The 10112-nt window shown below is 52.3% G+C and overlaps 1 long non-coding RNA gene across 1 annotated transcript; it reads right to left on the bottom strand.

Annotated features, from left to right (window-relative positions):
- LOC137862234 (uncharacterized) lies at positions 1–2687 on the bottom strand. The gene is made up of 2 exons (XR_011100118.1): positions 2303–2687; positions 1–1543 (listed from the first exon to the last, which is right to left on the bottom strand). It is a non-coding gene; the product is annotated as an uncharacterized lncRNA (long non-coding RNA).
- Between the last annotated feature and the right edge of the window lie 7425 nt (positions 2688–10112).

Below are 10112 nucleotides of genomic sequence, written 5' to 3'. Positions count from 1 at the left end.
TTCTCATTAGACCACTGTATTCATGAGACTTTGGGTGCCATGCAGGAGATAGGTACAAAGGATATTTTTAATGAGCTTTAGTAAAGGTGCCCTTGCTTTTAGTTTGTCCTTAATTGTACGAGCTTTGATCTTGATTTCTTCAAGAGAAATCTCACTGAGCACTTAGATATATCTGAGCAGTTCTTTGGCCAGTTTCTAGGAGAAGAAAAATGTTTCCAATGGAAGATGGTTCCAGCGAAAGTTTCTCTGAGAGCATCTTCAGGATCTGGCCTGATAACAGGCTACAAATAGGCTCTGCATAGGGAAGAAAGCACGCTCAAGTGACACGTGATGGATGCACTGAGATAGATGAAGTCAAATGCTAAATTGATGGATATGCTTCATGCTCAGCTATCATGTGCAGAGGTGAGGAAAGCTTTAGAAATACATAAAAGCAGCTGAGGAATATTGCAATGCTGTGGGGAAGTACAAACTGATCTAATGGCCTGAGACCTTTTAGCTGGTTCACTCGCCTTCACATTACATCTCCAGGCAGCCTGGAGTCTCTCGGGAGGGTATTTCTGCTGTTATCACCATGCGGCACCTTTCCACTTTTAACCCCTGATAGAGTCAGCACCAGGCCTGCCCTAGAGGACACCTGAACTCTGTTTTTCTGATGGGAATCACTTAGTGTCTTTCTTATCAGCAGAGCAGTCAAACAAGATATGAACTCAAGGTAATTTTGAAGCTGCTTTTAAATTTATCTTGGCATTTGGATGCTTGACAAATCCAGACGCAGGGGCCTCTGAAGTCCTTGCAAGGGAATGGCAAGGCGGGACGGCTTGAGTCTGGAAGTTTCCCTGTTTCACACCATGGCTTTACAGCTAAGGTTGCCAGCAGCGAAGCTTATTTGAGCCAGGCTGGGCTCACTGGGTGAAGAGCCTTCACTTCAGAGAGAGCCCAGGCACTTAGGCAGAGGCTGCCTTAAATTAATACTTCATACCAGAGCCTTCGATTTGAGTTTAGGGGCAGCTGGCAAGGATACAGGCTTGGAGCACAATCTATAGCACAGAGCAACTCTACTTGGGCTGTGAGCCTTCCTCTCGCCGCTGAGAGCACAGGATAAGACATGCTGGGACTTCCTTGGTACCCTGCCATGCGCTGCCTTCTCCAGTGCCTTTTCATCTTCCCTTGCATGAATATTAACAACAGTCTTCTCACTCTGAAAACCTGCAATGTTAGGATACCCGCAGACAAGCCTCCTGAAGTCTCTGTGGCTCTCACTCCATCCCTCTGAGTTCAGTTTCGCAGCGAGGCTGCTCGCTCTCAGACTCAGATGCTGTTTTGCAGTGATGATGTGCCTTCACTCAGCCTGTCTCCATTCAGGACACTTGAGCAACCAGGTACAGCAGTGGCTGGTTGCCATTATGGAGCTGGGTTGAATTTAATCAACAGCCGTGGGGAGCACGCTATTTACAGAGCCGTACCCATCCGTCTGGAGAGCTTGGAGGTCACCGGCAGGAGACCACGCTGAGCTGGGCTTTGCTGCTTCCCCGGCGATAGGCTTACAAAAGACAGGAAGAGAAAAAGTCCTGAAGCTTCAGATACTCTCCCAGATAAAGTTCCAGCACAGTGAAAGTTAGCGGCAGCTCTCGCAGTCAGCATGTGTCTGCAGTTCATTAATCATGACTCAATGGAAAAGCTCACTTTTACTGGAGGGAGTTAGTGCTGCTGAGGGGCAGTGCTGCTGGTGAGGGCAACATCCTGTTTGCAAGGTGCAGCCCTAACCTTTAGAGATGCTGTGACAGCAGTTTTGTTCCCGTGTCTTCTGGATGTTTGTTTGCTCTTTTTTTTTTTAATTTTTTTTTTTTTTTTTTTTTTTTTTTTTGCCTCAGCTATCGGCAGAGTGCTCTGATTAAATTATTCAGGGAGTAAATCACTGCCCCATGAGAAGTATAAGATAAGTCTCGCGTTTCACCCTCGTCTCTCTCACTCCCACACATGACTTTGCATGTGAATCTTTAAGACCTGTGTGCCCTATATTTTTTCACTCTAATGCTGCAATTAATCACATTACATAACCAGCCTACCGCTGGTTCTAATTAATTTTTTTTTAATTTTTTTTTTTGGGGGGGGGGGAGGAGGGTGCAAAGGAGATCCCTGCCTTCAAATAACGGGAAGGGTCTGCCTGCGGTGACAATGCCAGGAAAGGCAGCGGGACGGCTCCCTCCATCCTCCATCCTCCTCTCACCCCCGTGCGCCGGCAGCGCAGGGCCCCGCGTTATGCAACGTCCCACGCCGGGGCTGACTCACGCGCTCTTACCTCACCAGGGACAGGCTAAAAATAGGGTTTCATTCTTAACTCTGCGCAGCCGGGCTCTGCCTCGCTTCCAAGAAGACCCTTGGCGGGATTAAAATAGAGCGAGTCCTGCGCTTCGTTTCCTGCCGGAGATGTCTGCCCTGCGCCCTTGCACAACTGCTGTTTGTTTGTCTGGGGTTTCAGTGCAGCGGCGAGCGTGCCGGATGCTTTCCGAGGCAGGCAAAACATGATCCGACGCTCGCACGACTTGCACACGGGCTGGGCAGGGCGCCGCGGGGAGAAGTTATGTGGCAGCCGGGGGGAACCGCGCCACGGGGGCTGTGATCCGGCAGTCCCGCAGCCTTGGGAAGGGACTGGAAGGATGTGAGATCAGCCCTGGCCCGGGAGGGAGGGGATTGCCAGCCCCAGAAGAGTGATGCAGGGGAGAGCCGCTTCCTTTTCCTGCCAAAAAAGCTTTGTTCTGCATCTCCAGCACGGGCGAGAGAGGCGACCCGCTGCCTCTCATCGTGCTGAAAGGAGCAGCCCTGGCCAAGGCAGGGAGCAGACGAGCAGCCCCAGCTCTGGTGGCTGAAGCAGGGCTTTGGCACTCATCCATGGGCTACAAATAGGCTCTCGTCCCCTCTCACGGCATAGCCCATGAAGCACACACGTGCCTCGGCTCCTTCACGGGGCACTTGGCTCCCAGAGCTCTGGGATTACCAGGGAGCCCCGCTCTCGCTGCCCGGCCATCCCCATGGCTCTAAGTGCAGCCTGGAGACCGCAGAGCCAAAAGGGAATCAGAAAAGATGAGATTCCAGTGCTGGGCACATCACTGGCAGCGTTTCTGGCCGGCCCGGAGCAGCTCTGGGCACTGCTGGGTGCATGGCCCGGGCTGCAGGGCCCTGTGGTGCCGGAATCGGCCTCGGCCCATCGGGAGGCCTGAACAATGTGAGATGGAAACGTGCGACCTGAAACAACGCTTGTTTTCCTCCTAGCTGCCTTTTCGAAAGCACTGCCTGTTTCCAAATTGGCTTATTTCACTTGGGATTGCAGTTCGGGCCTGCTGAAATGGCAGCCGGGACAAAGAAAGTGAACCACAGGCTCCGTGGAGGAGCTGAAGGCCGGGTGTTTGCTGCTCCTGTTTAGCCGATTGGACACGCTCGCTGTAGGTTTACCATAATGACAGAGTTTCTTAAACATAAATCCTGTGCTTAGGGGGATGCGTGACCATCCATTGATTCCAGAGCTAACTTTACAGCATATTTGTAAGGAATTTTAATCAGATTATAACTAACATATCTGCTTTCTAAAAGCCACGTAAAGACTCCTCTTCTTTAACTTTCTGCTTCTCTCCAAGGGCACAGACACTGTGGGGGCAGCCGGTTGTGCCCGGGTGTTTTGCCCCTGGATTTCTGCCCTTTTAGCACAGCCCTCGCCCTGCAGCCGTGCAGGGACCCTGCACCCTGGGGATACACAGGGGTGGTCACTTTTATTATTTCTTGCATCTTCAGGCCTTCCTGGCCTCGATGACAGCCCCATCACTTCATGGTGAGGTGAATCTGAGCTTCCTCCACCCGTTGGATGCTGCAAATGCTCAGCAGCCCCTTTTTACATCCCCAGTGCAGGATGAGCATTGCCCCAGCTCAGGAGCAACAGCAGCAAGGAATAAGGGGCAACAACGAGAAGAAAGGCAAAACAATCAAATAAAAAAATAAGTAATGTGCAGGAAACAAAGATCATAGACAAGAGGGTAGAGTGAAGGAAGGAATTGGGAAGAGAGGAACTGCTCTGTGAAATGGAGAAAGCCAGGGCCCTCGCAGCCTGTGTGTCAGCAGCAGGTGGGTGGTACATGTCCTACATCACTGCAGAAGTGCAGGAAAGGGTGCAGGAGGAAGTGCTGGAGCCTAATTACTACCTCCTGTTATTTGGGACAAGTGTTTTAAATTTGCATTCTGCTCTGACAAGCATTACTCCCTCTAATAATCTCAAGTCTTGGTTTGGAGCTGGAAGAAGATTTCCAAATAACATAAAAGTAAGTCCTGGCCCTGGAGATGGGAGCAGGAAGCGTGCTGGTGTGCTGGGAGCCGGGTGCTCTGCTTTGTCATTTCTTTAATGCTGTCTGGTGGCTGGAAGAGAAATGTGTCTCTGGCTATGCCTGCCCTGCCATGATCTGAAAACTAAGCAGGGAAGGCTGACGGAGAGGCTCTCCTTTGTGTCTGCTTTTCCTACGTGCTTGCTGTGGGCCAGGTTCTGTGTTCTGTGCTGATCGTGCTGCTGTACGTGATGTAATGCAACACTGAAACAGCCAGGGAGTCCCACAGGAGAGTTTGCTGTTTACATAAAACGCAGAGAAATGGCATAGCTGCTTCCTACATCATCTGCACGCAGTTTGTTCTGGTGGAAGGGCTAGCAGGCGGAGCAGCAGGACAGCCTGCACCCGCGACGTCTGTGAGGTTGACGTGATTAACCACGGACGGGCTTACAAAGCTTGCAGATGTTGGGCTGGCATCCCTGATGCCGCAGGAAGGAGACAGATGGGAATCGGGGAGGCAGAGCTCGCTCCTGAGGGCTGCAGCCTGTGGCGTGCACTCCTACGGAGAAGCCGAGCCGTGAGCCACGCGGCTCAGCTCGGTGCCACCCCCACGAAAGGGGCCGGTTTGCTCAGGGTGGATGGGGAGCGATGTTCCCACATCTTCCTTGTGGGTGACACAGAAGCAGCGTGGCCTGATGCTGCCCCGGCGTAGGCTGGAGAGCTCCCAGGCCTCGCTGTGCTGTGCGTGCATCTCCTCCATTACCCCACTCCCAGAGTTTGCTAACCGGGCCATTAAATAAACAAACACCAAATAAATCCACTGTGGGCAGCCAGCTCCTCAAGCTGGGGAGCCCAAAGGGATGGTTGCATTGCTGGGGGTTCCTGTGCTGTAATCACAGGCTGAGGGAGAGAGCTGGAATTTAATGCAAGGGGGGAAAAGGCCAGTGTGGGACTGCGAAGGAGCGGGGAGATGAGAGCAGGGAAATGCTGCCCGTGGTCTGGTTGAGCAACACGCTCAGATATCAGCTCCTGGCCAGGTAAGTGGGCTTGCAGACGTTATGGTGAAAAGAGATCTTGTTAGAGGTGCTGGGGAAAAAACAGGCTGGCACCCTCCAAAAAAACAGCAGTCAGATTCCTTCAATTCCAGCCAGGTTGCTCCTGGGTCATCCCCTGAACGAGGATGTGCTGGGGGAGCAGCAGAGGTGTGAGCACCCCGTGGTCCTGCTCGCAGCGCTGCTGCTGCCACTGCTCACGTGCCAAACTTTGAGCTCGTCAAAGTTTGGGTTGGAAGGGAAGGTCATCCAGTCCCATATCCCTGCGGAGGGCAGGGACACCTTTCACTAAATGGGATTCCTCCCAGCCCCATCCAAGCCTTCCCTTACTCCTTTAAGGCAGGTGGATTTTGCGGTGCAGGTCTGAGCCCCAGCCACCCTGCCTTGTTTTTCCCGGCGTGGTGCCCGTTTCGCCGGCCTCCTCGGGGCTTCCCAGGCAGCGCGGGGACACAGCCCGTCTGGCACCAGCTGCTTGGTCAGCAGCGGTGATTCAGCTGTTGATGCTCCAGTTTAATAACTTACTTAACTGCAATACTTTGATTAAAGAGCAATCTATCCAATGGTATCAAGGACATTTCAGAGCAGCACAGTGGTGCGTTTTTAGTGGGTGAAGGAAGATCCCGCACAGCCCCGGCACTGTGGTCCCAGTGGGCACAGGCTGCTGCAGGAACACTGGCGTTATGCTGTCGGAAGTCATCTGGGGAGGCTGCACGACATGAATCAGTCTGGATTTCTCTAATGGTTTTCTAGCCAGAGCCTTCAAGCAAATATGTACTTTTGCACCGTAACAGCTGTTGCCCTTTCTGCCAGTTTCTAACACTTGTGGTTGCCCACTTGGCTTTCGTACAGCTTTCCACCCATTACAAACAAATCCCACCCATGTTTTTCAGATGAAAGCAAGGATTTGTGTATGAAGCGTTGAACGGGCTATGGAAAACGCGGGGTGCATGTTGCTTAGTAATGTGGTCAAGTGTAATCATCGGGATGTGCACGGGCTCCACGTCCACGTTGCCCCTTCCCCGATCACCAACCCAAGCAGTCTTCAGCTCATGCCTTACAGAAGGGCAACGGCATCGTTAATGCAAAGTCACTCCTGCTTGCAGTGGGGACGTGAGGTGGCTTTGTGGCAGAAATGTTAAGTGGCACAGCTATGATATCCCATCGAGTTTTCCTGGGAAAAGGCGTTATCTGCCTTCACGCTTCGGGGTCTTAAAGAAGCTGAACTCTTAGATGTCTTCTGCAGCTGATGTCTTGCATTTGGGACTGATTAAGAAAGCACTAAGTAATTATGTCTCTGAGTAATAAATGCTCCAGAGAGAGTGTCTGGAGTGAAAAGTATATGGCACTGACAGGCAAGATACTGAGCAGTGACTCAGGAAATGTCAGGGTGGTGATAGAGCAAATGAGAGAGTCCTGCTCCTCTAATCAAGGACCCCAGGCAAGGAGGGACTCTGCAGAGAAGGGAGAAGCTGTTAGCAGCTGCGAAGAGGAGTAGAAGTACAAGAGCCCTTTTTCCTAACTGCATTTCTATCAGCTGCTTAAACTTTAATGGTACTCCGTATTTGCACTTCTTTGCTCCAGTTACGTGTTTTTCACTGTGTAAGGCCCTTAAGTGGGGAAGAGGGGAAAACAAGTGAAGATCTCCCGTGTTTTGCCCTCAGTGCATTGTGATTTCTGCACCCGCGTTGGAAATCTGGCGCCGCCGGAGGCTTAATTAACCTTTGGATCCGGGGCTGGTTCAGAGCCTGCTGGAGTCAGCACCGAGGTGCCGGCTGACCTCAGCGCTGCTTGCAGCTGCCTGGAAGGGCATGAAGAAATACCTCTGAGGAATGGTAGTCACAGCTTTCCTGTGACTGTCCCTCCTCCTTCATCCGAAGGGAATTCCCTGCATTTGGAAAGATTGTTCAGTCTCAGGAGCCGGAGCCAAGTGACTGAGATGCAGCAAAGGTCCCAGTAGCTGTCATGGCAATGAAGGAGCAACAGGGACACTCCTCCCCTGGCAGCAGTCCTGAAAGCATTGCTGTATCAATTCTCTTAGGAAAGAAAGAAAGAAAAAAGGCTTTATACCTGAGAATGAACAGTCTTGAGAGGCAGTTAATGCTTGAAAATTGGCCAAAGTGAAAGCTTGTGGTTGAGAGGTTTGTGGTGTCGCCAGTGCCTGGTCCCAGCATCAGATGAGCGGCGTAAATCAGGAGCAACCCCAAAGTGGGGAAGGAGGGGAAGAAAATATCTGACACTGGAAAACTGAGGACAGTTATATATAGTGCTTTGCATAATCAAAGGGGCTATTTTGAGCCCTCCTGCATTTTACTTTGGGTTTTCGTGCCTCTTGAGTCTCCAGTGAGACTCGCACCTGACCTGTCGCAGCTGCCCGGTGCCACCAGAAGTTTTATGAGAACTTTTCTGTGGTTCATGTGAAAGCGCAACCCATTGGGTTTGGGTCTGACCCTTCATGGACAAAGACAGGTGTATCCCTAGCCTCCAGAGACACATCTCAAGTTCGTCTGAGATTTCCCAAGGATTTGGAAAATTCTTGTAAATGTTACCTGACGGACAAGCGCTGCCTGGCCACCACTAATAGCATCTCAGAGCCACCCGCGGCTACTTCCTTCCATCATACACACGTGAAAGGCTTGAAGAAAAGATTTGCAACAGCAAGTAAGAGGCTTTCAAAACTGATTTGGACTTCAGTTTTGTTGTAATGCCTCTCCTGGTCCAGCGGCAGCCCACAGTGGCCAGCGAGCCTGCGCTGCGAAATGTCACGGTGACTCAACGGGTCCCGGCATCCTGCTGGGTCAGGAGGGGAAAGGTTCAAGCCCAGGGCAGGAGGCTGCTGGAGGTGATGGCCCGAGGAGAAGCCGATATGCCGTGCTGCCTCCTGCCCTCTGCCCACTTGGCAGCCGTGGGACCTGGGGAGCTCTCAGAAGGGCATCGGAGCGAGCCGGGCATCCCAGGCAGCCTTCGCTGCCCCCTCAAAGCCAGCCTTCGTGCCCAAACTCGTGGGCGAGCGTTTTTGGTGTTGTTTTCTCTTCTGTCCCTGGCTCTGTGCGTTTAATTTAGTGCCTCTTTAATTAACTTTAGCTCCCTCCGCGGCCCCGCAGAGTGCTTTGTGACCCCCCGGCTGGTGCAGGCGCACAGGGACACCGCTGCTTTCGTGGGTGGGGGTGAGGAGGAGGCTGGAAAGCTGCACTGCCGAATGCATAATTAACTGGATACAAACGAGCTTTCCTCGGGACTTTGTTTAGCTGGGCCTTGGGGGGAATAAGTAGGTGGCCTGAGAAGAGCGAGTGCTCTGCCCAGTCTCGTTCCCGTCTGAAAGGAATGAATTTCTGAGCTTCTCCCTGCTGGTGCTCTGGCAGGAAGCAGCATCGCCATCAATAATTTATTTGTTTCTTTAGCAAAAAGACTTTCTGACTCCTCTGCTAAAGGGGTCCATCGTCCCAGCAAGCCCAGCCCTGATCCCCCAAGCCCTGCTGGAGACTTGTCACCAGCTCCAGGCTGGAATTTCTCTGGCTCATTGAAAGCAGCATCGGGCTCCCCAGCGCTGGGGAGGAATCGGGCAGCCGTGGGCTCTGCTTCATGTCAGGTGAGCCCCCGTGGACAGAAATTCACCACTCTTCTGCAGCTGCCTCGCCTTCCAGGCATCCTTGTGTCCCTCGGGAGCACAAGGAGCTTTCAGCTTCCTCCCAGGGGATCCCCACGCTGCTCGGGGGTGGCAGGAGGCTCTCCACACCCAAAGCACGGAGGTCCCGCGGAGCCGGTGCCTTCCCCCCACCCTAGTGGGCTTGGCTTTCCTTTGGGGTTGTCGCTTCGCCTGCTAGAAAGTTAGACTCAGACACCTCATTTAATCTTTCTGTTTTTATCTAAACATGCACTCTGCCCCGTCAAGCTTCTTTTAAATTCCTTTTCTGAGCATTAAAAAAAGGTGAAATGAAAACAGCATTGCAGAGGCACTTCAGTGTCATTAACACAGGGTAATTCCTGCAGTTTTCCCCCCCTTTTTTATTTTATTTTGAGCAGACGGTAACACGTTGGAAAAGATAGCTGGAAAAGTTAATTTTTGAACACCCCTTCTCCCTGAAGGAAAAAAAAAAAAAAAGAAGAAAGAATGGTCCTTTCAAAGAATCATTGACCTAAATTGCACTTTAATGCACATACCATGCTGTCCACACCACCTACGTGTCTCCAGGAATACTGCTAAATAACAAGCACTAAATGTTTAGTCATTTCCTGCATCACGTTTGCAGGAGTCAGTAGCTCCGCGCTATTAGCATATGTAAGTGCACTGCAGTTCAAACAGTTGGTTTCCATATCAGCAGCTGCTCGCCTTAATCTCCTTTTGGGAAAGGTGCCACGGGGAGCACTGCAGCGTGCCGCAGGTTAACGTTTCTGCAGAATTCCCAGCAAAGGGCTGCTGCTGCTGCTCCAAAATCGGGTTGCCCCCTCCGCGGCGTGCCCGGGGAGAAGCTGCCTGCCAAAGCTAACGGCGTGGCTCTATCCCTCTCTGCAGCAGAGCCTTCGGGGAGTTTGGGTTTTCTATTTTATCCATCCTGTAAGCGTAAGGGCTGGGCGGCAGCGAGGCTGGCGGGGACTCTCACAGGCTCCCCCGACCCGCTCTCGCCTCCTCCTGCAGGGAGCTGGGGTGGGCCGGGTGGCCCCGCGCCGCTCGCCTGCATGGAAAATGCAGATTTGCAGAGAGGTCGGGAGCTCCTGCGCTGGCCTTTCAGCTGGTGCCAGAGCAGGTTTCTGT

This window comes from Anas acuta, chromosome 11 (assembly GCF_963932015.1).
Source record: "Anas acuta chromosome 11, bAnaAcu1.1, whole genome shotgun sequence".
Lineage (NCBI taxonomy): Eukaryota > Metazoa > Chordata > Aves > Anseriformes > Anatidae > Anas > Anas acuta.
This window is presented reverse-complemented; position numbering and strand designations above follow the sequence as displayed.